This window comes from Molossus molossus, unplaced genomic scaffold, assembly GCF_014108415.1.
Source record: "Molossus molossus isolate mMolMol1 unplaced genomic scaffold, mMolMol1.p scaffold_m16_p_36, whole genome shotgun sequence".
Taxonomy (NCBI): domain Eukaryota; kingdom Metazoa; phylum Chordata; class Mammalia; order Chiroptera; family Molossidae; genus Molossus; species Molossus molossus.
Window position 1 is genome coordinate 321018 of NW_023425373.1, and position 13827 is coordinate 334844.

Sequence of the window (13827 nt, forward strand, 5' to 3'; positions counted from 1 at the left end):
TGTACGTATAATGGCTTATTGAGATGATTCACATACAAAGTAATTCACACATGTTAACTGAACAATTCAGTTTTTTAGCATTCACAGACTTGTGCAAACATAACCATATTCACTTTTACAACATTTTCATCACCCCCAAAAGAACACTGTTATTACCCTGATATCCATCAGCAGCCGCTCCTCCCCATTTTGCCCCCAAATGCCCCCATCCCAGCCCTAGACGGCCATTACCCTGTTTTCTGTCTCTTCAGACTCTCCTCTCCTGGATATTTTGCATAAGTTGAATTACCAATATGTGGCTTATTTTAACTGATTTCTTTCACTTGGCATAGGTCCATTTGTGTTGTAACATGTGTCAGTAATTCATTCATTTTTTATTGCTGAATAATATTATATCATATGGGTGTATTATATTTTACTTCATCTGAGTCATTTCCACTGTTTTGGCTATTTTGAATAATGAGTCTATGCACATGGGTGCATACATTTTTGTGTGGACACATGTTCATTTCTGTTGGCTATAACCTAGAAGTAAAATTGGCACCTGCTCACTCTATGTTTAACCTCTTGAGGAACTGCCAGACTGTTTTCCAAAGTAGCTGCGCAGTGTTACACTCTCACCAGCAGGGAACATCTACTACTATGTATCTGTCTTTTGGACTGTAGCCATCCCACTTAGTGGAGTGAACATCTCGTTGTGCTTTTGATTTGCATTTCCCTGTTGGCCAACGATGTTGAGCATCTTTGCATCTGTTTATTGACAGTTTTCATATCTTCATTAGAGAAAATATTTTCATGAGAGTCAGACTCTTCTCATGTGTTAAAAGTTGTTTAATGTTATTTAAAGAAACTCTGATAAGGGTGGAGAGCAACTGTGTATTAATGGAGTTAATTCTCTTAACCTTCTATTTTTCATCTCTGGTTTCTTCACTCATGTCTAAGGATTTCAGTTACCAGCTGAGGACATTGCCTTATGTCACCATAGCTTTGTGTTCTTATTGTCAAATACGCTACAAGTCCACTGCAGGCCAGTTCACGTCTATCCACAGAGCACTGGCTGGACAAACCAGTGGGTACGCTGCAGTCACTTTCAAAACCAGGCAAATCTTCCCGGCCGGTGTGGCTCAGTGGTTGAACATCAACCCCTGCACCAAGAGGTTGCCGGTTCGATTCCCGGTCAGGGCACATGCCCAGGTTGTGGGCTTGATCCCCAGTGGGGTGCATGCAGGAGGCTGCCAATCAATGTTCTCGCTCATCGATGTTTCTATCTCTGCCTCTCCCTTCCTCTCTCTCTAAAATCAACAAAGAAAAAAAAAATTTTTAACCAGGCAAATAAATCTGCTGGTTCTGATGTGGAATCCAGAAAGAGATCTATTTCGATGCAAAAATCCGCGGAGCATGGAAGGGTGCAGCATTGCTTTGATCGGTCAGGCAGCCAGGCTCGGAGCCTGGACAGGCTCAGTGCTGTGCACGCAGCTGCTAAGGACTCGCCCTGGCAGCAGCGTACTTGAGTCGACGGAGTGACCAGGACGCTTAGTATCCTAATTGTGGCTCTTTGGGGTTTTATAAAGTGCGTGGAATTTCTTGATGTATCTTTTCAAACCTGGTGAACAGACAGGCATACAGCCATGTCCCGAAAGGTAGGCCGTCTCAGGGGTGGGAGGGGCCCAGGGTGGGAGGGGCCCACGCTGTGCTAAGCTCCTGGGGGGCCCTTCAGCAGGAAGACAGATTCCACTGGTTTCCGGCCCTGAGGAGAAACGACCCATCTCTTGAAAACACCTGGGCTTCTCATCCATCCCAGACGGTCAGTCCAGCCACAAAGATTGAACAGTAAGACCAATAGGAAAAGGGGTCCAGAAAGAAAATGGGGGACATCTGTGAGAGTGTAGGCAATAAAAAGAAAAAAGGAAAGAAAGCCAAAGTCATTTCCTCATAAAGAAAAACGTCTGAGGGGCAGCAGACAGCCAGGAGCAGGTCCCGCCTGGGGGAGACACTGTCTTCTTAAAGAACGCCACGCCCTGCGCAGGTGCCAACCCCGCCCACCCGTCCCGTCCTGCCCGGTGCCGCGGAGCAGGTGCTCGGCATATCCGACTAGGCCTTCATCAGAGACATTTACAGCCTTGAAAACGAGGGGCCACACTCTTCCAGGGCATCTAGTTACTTTAGAAACTCAGCTCAGGGGCTACAGGTACTAGGAAAATGAGCATGTGTGTGCATGCTCGCACACAGACACACGGACACATGCGTGCACCACACCCTGCAGAGCAAACACGGCGTCCTCCAGGCAGACCTGGCTGTGATAACATCCTGGGGTGACAGTGGGGGGGGTCCCGTGGGACAGGCCGAGGAGAACCCACCAGAGCACAGGTGCACACGTCTGCTGAGACGGACGGGGCAGGGGCCGCCCCAGGTCATGGCAACCATCGTAGTCACCACCCCAACATCAGTCACCACGAAGGCCCCCTCTGCTGAGTCCCAGGCCTCAGGGGCATTGAGGGCTACCCCATAGACCTTTACGGCAGAGAAAGTGGATCCAGTGTTGGATGAGCCACCGCCCTTCATGGGGGACACCGTGGACAGGCCCTCGGGGTCCTGAACACCAGAGCTGAGCCCGCTCCCCTCCGCTTTCCCTCACGGAGCCTGGGGCGTCCGCCTGAAGCTGGGGTCTTCTCCTCAGCCAGAAAACACACAGGCACCCACTTTTGCCAATAACATCTGGGACATCCTAGGCTCCCTGAGGAAATGGTAGTTGAGCTATGGGGACTTTGAACCCCAACTACGTACAACTTCCTGTCAGGGACGGCTGCTCCCACTTGTCTCCAGGTGGAGGGTGTCTCCTCCCACTCTGGTCCTCTGGCTGGCGGGCAGGGGGCCTGGGTGTCAGTGTGGGAGGGAGAACCCAGGGCACGCGCATCCCCCACAGGTCCAGGTGGGGTTTGGTCGCCCCCAGGAAGGCCTGGCTGGTTCTGGGGTTCCGTGAGCAGGCCCACTGCAGTCGCCCCAAGCATGTCCCCGCAGGAAACTTGCGGCGAGGCTCCCACTGACCCCTGTCTGTTTGATCTGGTTGCTCAAACCTGGATGGAGAGGAGCCCGCGGGATGCTGACACTGCACTTCCCGACCTCCTGAGAGAGGCAGGGCCAGCGGCCTCCTGAGCCTGCGGACTGAGCAGGAGGCTGCCCTGGCCACGCTGGGAGAGGCTGCGTTCCACCCCTCCAAGGGCACTCCTGGGGGACAGGAAGCGCTGGCCTGCGGTCCATGAGACCTGTCCAGGAGGCACGAAGTCAAGACTCTCAGAACAGTAATGCGAGAGCTCTCCGGCTCTCACCCCCACGACTGTGCACAGGTGGGCCATGTGGCACGGACAGGTGTTGGTCACAAGCCACACTAATGGTTTGAGACTTCCCCAGCTTTGACAGCTCGTGCACTGAATACTGATGGATATACCCCCGCAAAGGCTGCGAGGACTCAGCGTGAGCCCGAATCCTTTGAGGACGGGAAGTGCCTCTCCCGGGGCGTCCTCAGCCCCTCGGTGTTCCCCGCGCCTGGTGCAGGAGAAAGCAGTGACCTGGTGCCTGAGCCCTCCCCCCCCGCACCCTACTTGGACCCTACCTCACCTCCACGGGGACACAATGAGCATCTGGGACAGAGCAAGCCACTCCCCCTTTATCACCCCCTTACAATGTGACTCGGCGCTGTCGGGGTGCAGTCCCCGGGCCCCCCTCACCACCAGAGACTGGGGTCCTGTGCCCTAAACATATTCTCACATGCTTGTGAAAGGAGACACAGCCCGGCTGCTGTGGCTCAGTGGTTGAGCGTCGACCCAGCACCAGGAGGTCGCCAGTTCGATTCCCAGTCAGGGCACATGCCCAGGTTGTGGGCCTGATCCCCAGTGGGGGGCATGCGGGAGGCGGGCAGTGGATGTTCTCTCTCATCGATGTTTCTATCTCTCTCTCCCTCTCCCTTCCTCTCTCTTTAAAAATTAAGAAAGGAAAGGGAAGGGGAGGGGAGGGGAGGGGAGGGGAGGGGAGGGGAGGGGAGGGGAGGGGAAGGGTAAAGGAGGGGAGGGGAGGGGAGGGGAAGGGGAAGGGAGGGGAGGGGAAGGGGAAGGGAGGGGAAGGGAGGGGAGGGGAGGGGAAGGGGAGGGGAGGGGAGGGAGGGGAGGGGAGGGGAGGGGAGGGGAGGGGAGGAAGGGGGAGGGAGGGGAGGGGAGGGGAGGGGAGGGGAGGGGAGGGGAGGGGAGGGAGGGAGGGGAGGGGAGGGGAGGGGAGGGGAGGGGAGGGGAGGGGAGGGAAAAGAAAGGAGACAGCCCGAGAAGGGTGTGCTTCCCTAAGACGTGCCTGGCGCCGATGCCATGTGCCAGCTCCTGTTCATCTCTGGGGACCTACCCTCCCAGCCGCCCTTCTTCCTGCCTCCTCTGCCTGAGCCATCTGCCCAGACCTCGCCAGTGCCTGCAGTGCCCTGGTCCACGGCCTCCCACCCCTCGGTCCCGGCTCTTGGTTATTTCCTCCAGAAGCGTACCACCGGCTGCGTCCCGCTCCCTCTGTCCCTGGAGCCCAGAGCAGTGCCAGGCTGCAAACACTCACAGCCGGACACGCATGTCTTCTGAGCACGGCTGGGGAGTCAGGTTGTCAGGCACAGGAAGAGCCGGGTCCCAGACGTTCCACTAGCCGCCAGCCCTGGCCTGACCACAGGCGTGTGCCAAGGGGACAGTATGCTCGTGTCTCCATCAAGTAGGGCGCCAAGCATGGCCCAGTGTCCCTCTGAGAGCCGTGTCCCCAGCTCCCCCAACCCATGTCCGTCCTCCAGAAGGCTGGCTCCACTACTGCCCAATCTCTACCCACAGCACCCTTCTGCCCCCGCTCTGGCTTTGTGCCAACTGCTCCTCCTGTCTGTTGGTGGCTTTCCTGCTTCACTGTCCCCGTCAAAGTCCCTCCTTGACCTTCAAGGCCCAGCCTCCGTCTCGGTCTTTCCACTCCTGGGGCAGACGGTTCCCCTTCCCGGCACAGTTTAGAACCAAACACTACGCACGGTGCCTTCGCCATGACACCTCGCTGCTGTTTCGCAGGGAGGGGGCAGACATAGTCAGCACCCTGTTGTCCAGGAGAGAAAACAGAGTTGGGGGTTCAGTGAATCACCCGAGGGGCAACCTCAGATCCGAACTTCAGTTCTGAGCTTGCAAGCCCGGCGCTGTCCAGTAAACCAGCGCTGTTCCTGCAGGTGCCCGAGGACGGGGGAGAGCTGCAGGGGCCGGAGGGGTGACACTGCCCTTGATGCTGCTGCCTTGCTCCTGCCGGTGTGATGAACCAGTCGCTGGCTGTGGAGACCTCTACAGGCCGCGACAGATGCTCGGTGACGGGCACTGACTACCACCATGCTGGCCACGGCCCTCTGCGCCCAGACCGCGGATGAGGGACCAAGGAAGTGCCTGTGTGTGCCACATCCCGAAAACGTAAGCCCTTGTCATGCCTGGCGTGGTGGCGTGGGGGGGGTGCTAGACAAACATCGGCCACGGAGACACGGCCCAGCTGCCCCTAAGCTGACAAGCTTCTCGGTGAGAATCAAGGAAGTCAGCATGAGCAATGAACACAGACACGGGAAGCCAGGGGCTGCCGTGGGCACAGGACACGCGTGAGGACGGCCCTGCAGGGCTCTGGCCCCTGGAGCGGTTGTCCGTCCGCCTGGACACAGCGCTGCCCAGCTCTCCGGAAACGGGCCTTCTCTCCTCACATAGACATGGCTCCTCATCGGCGGCATCGCGGGCTCAGCGGGCGGCGGCCACCCCAAGTGGAAGCCTCGGCGGCCGGAGGGGGTGACCAAGGCCGAGCTCGCTTCCCTCTCCTTGTGTTTTGGGGAAGGGACGTATTTTGGCTCTCAGTCAGTGAGAGGGAGCTAAGCGCACCCCTGGAGGTTGGGGGTCGTTCTGAGGACCCTCTGCTGTGAGTCCTGGGGGCACAGCCACAGGTCTGGGGCACGGAAATGCACAGGCCTTCCCAGACCCTGCTGCAGGCAGGGCAGACCACAGCGCCCTCTGACTCCTGCTCTGTGCCCACCCTGATGCCTGAGCACGGGGCGGCCTGGCACCTTTACCCCAAGTCCCAGCAGGGAGGAGGCACGAGGGCTATGAACCTCAGTGATGGAGATCACAATGCTTCAGCCCTGTTCCTGAGACCCTCTGCCCACTGCTTCTGCGACAGCAGGGACACTGGCCAGGGCTTCAGGAGCCAAGGCGGCCCCGCCCCCAGGGCTGCCAGCCCCTGCAGTGCTCAGCCCTCACCTAAGCACAGGTGAACTTGCTGTCCTGAGTCCTTGCTGCCTTCCCAGGTGGGGCTGTCTCAGATCACCAGGCGGAATGAGGTGCAGACTGTCAGACCTGTTCTGGGGCTCCTGCCTGGGCACTTGGGATGTACCCTCCCCTGCCTTCCTTCCTCCCCCCATCCACCTTGCCCGTGCCCTGCCTCCTCCCCCCTGCCCACCCCACCTTCCCCTTTTATCCATTTCCTTTACACCCCCTCTTACTCCATCTCCCCACTCTCACCCACTGCCATCTTCTCCTCCCTCCTCTGACGCCCACGCCCCTTCCACCACCCCTCCTCCAGCTCATGCCCCACACCCAGAGTCTCCTTCACTCACCCAACACTACCCCGCTCTCCACCAGCCGTGGGCAGAACACATGGAGAGCAGGGCCGCTCCCTGCCCACGTCTCGGAGGCTTGTGTCCAGTGGCCAGGACTCATGTGCTCTGCAGTCAGGGACTCTGGTGAGAGACACCCTGACCCCTGGCCCCTGACCCCTGACCCCTGTGGTGGCTGCCACTGGTTGCCCTCAGAGGCGAGGCCTGCTTCTCCCTGCCGCCCAACCCTAAAGCCTGGAACTGGCCCTCACTCTCCAAACTGACCTGAAAACCCCGCCTGGTCTGCTCCTGAGCAGCTCCTGGCCGCTCCCAGGCCCGGCCCACAGAGCCCTCCTTCCCGCAGCCAGGCCCAGGCTACCCCCAACCTCTCCTGCAGCTCTGGGAGCCCCTCTGGGGCAAATCCCAGGGCTCACCCTGCAAGGCTGGAGGTGCTTGAGCTTTTCAAGTGGCAGCTCCCATCTGAAAAGCACACACTCAGTTCCCGCTGAGCAGGCCCAGAGGAGGACCCCAGAGCAGGCTGGGCGGCTGGGCCCAAAGGCCCGTACACGGGAGGCGCGGGAGCCCCGCTCCGGTCCCTCGGTTCATGCGCCTCTGTTACTCCCCAACGAGGCATAGAGGTTTCACGCTCCGATAGGGATTCAAACTCATATCTCCGGTCCTGGGGGACAGGGAGCCCTCGGCTGGCTGGAGGTGCTGAAGGGCAGACCAGACAGGCTCCCTCTCCCAGGTCACCGCGGCAACGCCTGTGGGACGTGGCTTGCAGACGCCTGCTGTCCTCTCCCGGTGCATCGCGCGATCTGAGCTACTTATTAGAAATCTAAGATAAATGAAGACAGGTTCCCAGCACACTGCCTAGTCGGTAACTGTATCCACCACGCACAAGCCAGGCATGGTCCCCTGCAGCTGGATGGGAACGGATTGGTCTCTCTGAACCTGCATGGTCGTGTGCCCCTGGCCCCATCACGGTACAGCTGGGCAGCAGGTCCTCAAACATTCACCACCAGGTAATGGGGGGTCGGATGCCTTGCTGGGTTTCCGGGTGGGCTGCCGGGACAGGGACGGCAGCCGAACCCTGCCTGCAGGCATCTCAGTCTTATCCTGATGGAGATACGAGCTGAGAAATACTTGGGCCCAGGAAGTCACTTGAGAGCTGGAAGTCTCTGTTGTCCCCTTTATTTGAATTGCTACCAAATGATATACCTGTATTTCCCCAAGGAGTCCCCTCCCTTCACTTTCCTTTGAACAGACCGATGACTCTCAGAGCGTTGGGTGGGAAGAGATAAACCAAAGGATGTATATGCACATATGCACAACCCATGGACTCAGACAGTAGTGCAGTGAAGGCCAAGGGCAGGGGGCTGGAGGGGTGGATGGAGTCAATAGGGGAAAATGGAGGGCACCTGTAATGAACAATACATTTAAAAAAGAATGATAAAGTTTGTAGAATAAATATGTAATAATAAAAAAAGGAAAGTCCATAGAAAAATATGCAAAAATACTCTGGACTGAACATGAAGTAAAATGGTACAAAAGGCTCTTTCCTGATATTCCTAAAAATTTGAGAACAGTGATTTCCCATCTGGTCTGAAAGGGGCTGGATTGTGCCAGTTGGTTGGGGGCAGGAGACTGGGGCCCCATTACTTTGGTAATTGTACTCGAGGAGGGACCTCAGACTTAGACAGTTTTGACAAGTCACAGTGAAGCTACGATGAGCAGAGAGAAGCCAACCCACAAAGGAACCCTGCTGGCCCTGGGGATGATCACGAAATTCCTGCCCCCGGAGTCCCCACCATGCACTGGGCCTGCAGTCATCAGCCTTTATTTATTTATTTATTTTTTTAATCCTCACCTGAGGACATTTTTGTATTTATCTTCAGATAGAGCAGGAGGGAGAGAGGAGGTAAGAGGGAAAAACATCGATGTGAGAGAGACACATCGAGTGGCTGACGCCCACATAACACCAACCGGGGCCGGCCGGGGACAAACTGCAACCGAGGTACTTGCCCTTAGAGGAAACCGAACCCGGGACTCTCTGGTCCGCGGGCCGACGCTGTAACTGCTGAGCCAAACCAGCCAGGGCTCGAGACTGCTTTTGTAATTAGAAACTACTTTTCTCTGATATTTAGATATAGAATAAAACGTTTTAAAAGGAAGAAAAAATACCCAGTCCTTGCAGGTGGTCCATCTGAATCGTTACTGACCACCTTTTGGTCAATGGCTGCTGACTGCACATTCCCGCGAGCTCTCGGCAGGAGCCTTTGCGAGTGACTGCTGGCAGGTGGCTTCACCATGCTCGGGTGTGCTCAGAGGCCAGAGGCGACGGTCATCAAGGAGCTGGCCTCCACCAGAGAGGCCAGGGGGACCGGCCAGACAGCCTGTGCCACAGGGCAGGAGCTGTTCCGTCCAGCCACCAACCCATCAGCCAGAGGCTCGCGGTCACCACTGTCCCTGCCTGCCTGGGTCCGGAGGGCGGGCTGGAGGGCTGGACAGCTCCAGGGCTCCTGCATGATCCTCAGTGCGAGCTGGGCATAGCCTGGCTGATCCCGGGAGAGCTTGGCACCAGGTTCAAGACTTTTCTGTTGGCGAGGTGTGGCCACGCTTCCAAACCCAGCCTGACATCTGCATCGTGTTCCCAGCTCCAACACAATGTCCGAGGCCTGGGCTGCAGGCCGGCTCCGGTCCAGCACAGAGCAGACTGCGTGGCCCTCGGCCGGGCCGTCACAGAGGCGTGACTCTGGGGCACACACTCGTTCTACTTGACTCTCCCATTCTGCAGAAGCACGGCTCTGAGGCCGAGGCTGAGGGTAGTGACGGGAAGAGGTGTCCCTCTTCCTGGCAGACTTTTGTTTTCCTCGAAGAGCACAGAGCGGCTGCCAGGTGTTCAGCTCTGCAGAAACCACCAAGGACATACACACTGTTCCAGAGACAGCATTAAACTCCAGCTGTCCCACGACAGTGGAAAACAGTGAGCGGAAACAAGGGAGGTCGTCAGGCCAAGGACACCCTTGAGTGTGCCTGAGGCATCAGCAGAAAGAACACTTCTAGTGTTCTCCTCCCAAATTGTCAGCTTGTGCAGGCTGCCGACTGGGAGCAGAAACAAAGAGGACAGGACGGTGGGAGACGAGGCTGAAACACTCAGAGGGACAAGGGCTCCCTGTGGTCCCTCCGTTAGGAAGTGACCGGCCAGCTTAGGAATAGAAAAGGCACCCAGGGCCCAGGCAGGAGACTGCGAAGCCCTGATGCACAGGCTGCAGGCTCGCTGAGCTCCCAGAGACAGGGCCTGCAGGGTGTCCCCCGAACACAGAGCTCAGTGGACTCCCAAGGCTGCATCTGGTTTCAGTACCAGGTGGGGTTTATTTCTTCCCTCTGGACAAACTGTGTTGCTGGTGGGGTCCTTGCAGAACTACGCTTCCCTGCATGGAATTCCCTAGGTGTTTCGAAGGTTGCAAATGTAATCAGAGCTGCCCTCCACCTGCCGGGAGCCCCAGAGAGGGGAATGTGTGCACAGAACCCGGGACACGTGTTCCAGCACAGGAACACGTGGAGGGGAGGAGGTCAGGAGAGCAGATAAAATCCAGAGTCCACGCCAGGTCCTTTGCCCAGCGCCCCACGGCCCCGCCTTACAGCAGGCTCATCAACGACAGACACTGTCAGCGCTGTGCTCTCTCTTAATGCAAACACGCACTGTCTCGAGTTAGCGGCAGACCTGGGAACCCGACGAGGCACTTGAAGCGGCAGTGTCTGACCATGACGGCTCGGCCCCAGAAGGCCCTGGCCAACAGGGGAGTCCCCTCGCCCAGGCTTCCTGCGCTGTGTGGTCTGCTGGCCAGCACCGGCAGCATTCAGACGTCCACATGCTCCTGAGCATAGCCAGGCTGCAGGTGCTCAGGGTTTTCTGCAGTCCCCTCGCCCAGGCACGGTTGATTGAACCTTGGCCACGAGGTGGAATCCAATCTTCCTCCGCCTCCCTCCCGCAGGTCGGGCCGCTCTCGTGGGCTCAGCGCCTGAGCCTCTAATTCCACGGTTGGTCTTTCAGGTGTGACCAGTCCCCCTCTGCCTCCTGACAAGTCCTCGCTCTCGTTTTTTTTTCTTTATTGATTTTAGAGAGAGAGGAAAGTAGAGGGAGAGAGAGATAGGAACATCAATTGGCCGCCTCCTGCATGCCCCCCACTGGGGATCGGGCCCACCACCTGGGCATGTGTCCTGGCCGGGAATTGAACTGGTGACCTCTTGGTGCAGGGTCGACGCTCAACCACGGAGCCACACCAGCCGGACCAAGTCCTCTTTTAAGTGTAAGAATATAAGGTCAGATGTGGCCCCAGGGTCCACCTCGGAAAAACAGAGAGACCTGTTACTGGGGAAGGTCCAGGGCTTTGGAGGGTTCTTCCCAGGAATTAGGGACAAAGTTCAGCCGAATCTTTGTTATATAAAAAAAAGTTGATCACCTGGATGATGGCTCAGTTGGTTGAAGTGTTGTCCCACAGACCAAAAATGTTGTGGGTTCAAATCCTGGTCAGGGCACATACCTAGGTTGTGGGATTGATTCCCTGCCGGGGTGTATATGGGAGGCAACCGATCAATGTTTCTACCTCACATTGATGTTTCTGTCCCTTTCTCTCTCTCTCCTTTTCTCTCTCCAAAATCAATAAACATAGTATGGGGTGAGGACTGAAAACAAGTTCAAGTCTCCAGCTCAGTGGCTCTGCGATAAAACGCTTCTCCCTCACCCTGCACCTGCCCGTGGCCGCTGAGAAGAAGGACCCTGACCTGGATCGCTCTGGCTCCCCTGGTGCCGCCCACACTGGTGCTGCCTTAGCAACCCTGACGCCTGCTCCGGTGTCACCCACTTCTCCCGCCCTTCTTGTCACTCCTACAGCCAGGCCCCGAGCTCCACGGTCCACCCTGAGTCAGGTCTCTGCTCCTGAATACCAGCTTGGGGCTCATGCCCTCTGCCCTAAACACTTTAGGGGTCCCATGGTCACTTCCAACCCCAACCACTTATACATTTTGTCCCTCAACTCCCAACCCCCACTTTTTTTTAAATTAAAAAACATTTTTTTTTCTTTATTGATTTTAGAGAGAAAGGGAGAGGGAGAGAGAGACAGAAACATCGATGAGAGAGAACATTGACTGGTCGCCTCCTGCATGCCCCCCACTTGGAGATCAGGCCCACAACCTGCACATGTGCCCTGACCGGGAATCAAACCCACGACCTCTTGGTGCATGGGTCCATGCTCCACCACTGAGCCACACCGGCTGTGCTAGAAAGATCTTTTAAACATATTTTGCACCATGAATCTTTGACACGAAATAGAAAAGATGTATTAAAGTCTCACTTTTGACACCATCAATCAGAAAGGAGATACGGCTTTACAGATTCTCCGCCCAATTTTTGCACCAGTGAGCTCTGCCTCTAGGCACGTGCCCTGCACAGGCTTCCCCAGAGGACCAGCCGAGCCTGGGGAGCCGCCCGCTGCCCCGGCCCCTGCTGGAGCTCCAGTGCCAGCTCCGGGCAGTGGCTCAGGTCCCAGCAGCCAGGACACTCTCTGGCAAGGAGACACTCGGCATGCGTGCACTTCCTGTCCTTCCCCGGAAACTTGCTCCAGCGCTGACGCTGATCTGAGTAGGACTGCAAACCACTGCGGACTGGGCACTGCGTTCTCTCTTTAACCAGAAACTACGCAGAAGCCCTTCTGCTTGAAGCCCGGTTGTTGAAAGCAGCTCTGGAACACGCCAAAAGGTGTGTCCTCGGTGCCAATGCTTTTCCGGAGGCAGTCGAGGGCCTCGGAGTCCCCCACAAACAACCAGTCCCGGAGTCGTCGCCTGAGAGTCACAGGAAACGGGCTGGACGGCCAGGCGGCGACACCCTGGAAATGCTGTTCTTTGTGTACAAAAGCCCTTGGGTCGCCCACCCGCTCAGCCTTTCACACCTTCTCAAAAATAATGGAATGGACACGAGTCATCTCGGTCACTGGCTTCTTGCTGAACGGCTTCTCACTCTCTGTGCTGCTAGACTCCGGGCCCGGCCTCGCGGTGTCACCCCCTAACTGAAGTACCAGCGGCCGAGGGAGAAGGTCTGAGCTTTGCTGTAGGTCCAGGGCACATCTGAAAGGACACTGAGCATGTCAGAGCTGTAGCTCCTTCTGAGCCCCGCCTCGGCTGTGTGCAACGGGCGCTGGACGAGCAGTCGACGTGCTCCAGGAGTTCACAGTGAGGCAGGCCTCGACCTCCTTGTCAGGTCAGTGGGTCGAATCAGAATGCCCTCGTCCAGCCGGTGTGGCTCAGTGGTTACAGCTTCAACCTGTAGATCGAAGGGTCTCAGGTTTGACTGCGGTCAAGGGCGTGTGCCTGGGTTGCAGGTTTCCTTGGCCCCGATTAGGGCCGTGTGGGAGTCAACCAATCAACGTGTCTCTCTCAACATCGATGTTTCTCTACCTCCCTCCCTTCCACTCTCTCTGAAAAATAAGAAAAGAAAGGGAGAAAACTGTGCCTTTAAAAAAAAGAATGCCCCTGCGCAGGGCAGGTGCGCCGTGGAGGAGAACAGTAAAATGCACGACTCAGCGTAAAGACAAAAAGTAGCCACGGATGAAGACAACGTGTTCTTCGATGCTTACTTCCCGTGAACATGTTTTTTTGTTTTTTGTTTTTATCCTCACCCGAGGATATTTTTCCATTTTTTGTACAGATAGAGTGGGAGGGAGAGAGAGGAAGGGAGAGAAAGTGAGAAACATCGACGTGAAGGGACACATCGAGTGGCTGCCACCCGCACGACCAACCAGGGCCGGGGACAAACTGCAACCGAGGTACATGCCCTTAGCGGGAACCGAACCTGGGTCTCTCCGGACCGCAGGCCGACGCTCTAACCGCTGAGCAAAACTGGCCAGGGCCCGTGAACACGGTTGGTCTTCTCTGCTCACATCACTTGGGCACTGGTCCCACAGTCCATGTTGACACTGAAGTAGATGAGGCAGGTCAGTAGAGCAAGTGGAACACGTGGGCTCTGAGGTAGAAAGCACGGAGGGGACAGGTGAGGCTCCCAGGGGCTGGGGACGCTGGAGCCGGCGAGGTGCCGAGGGGCCAGCAGGACGGCCTTCTCTCGTCGGCCCTTCCGAAACAGAGAGGCAGCTATCTTAGCGAAACCTGCTCACTCTTCACAAGCCCGCCCCCATGCAGAGCACGGCCACGCGACACGGCTC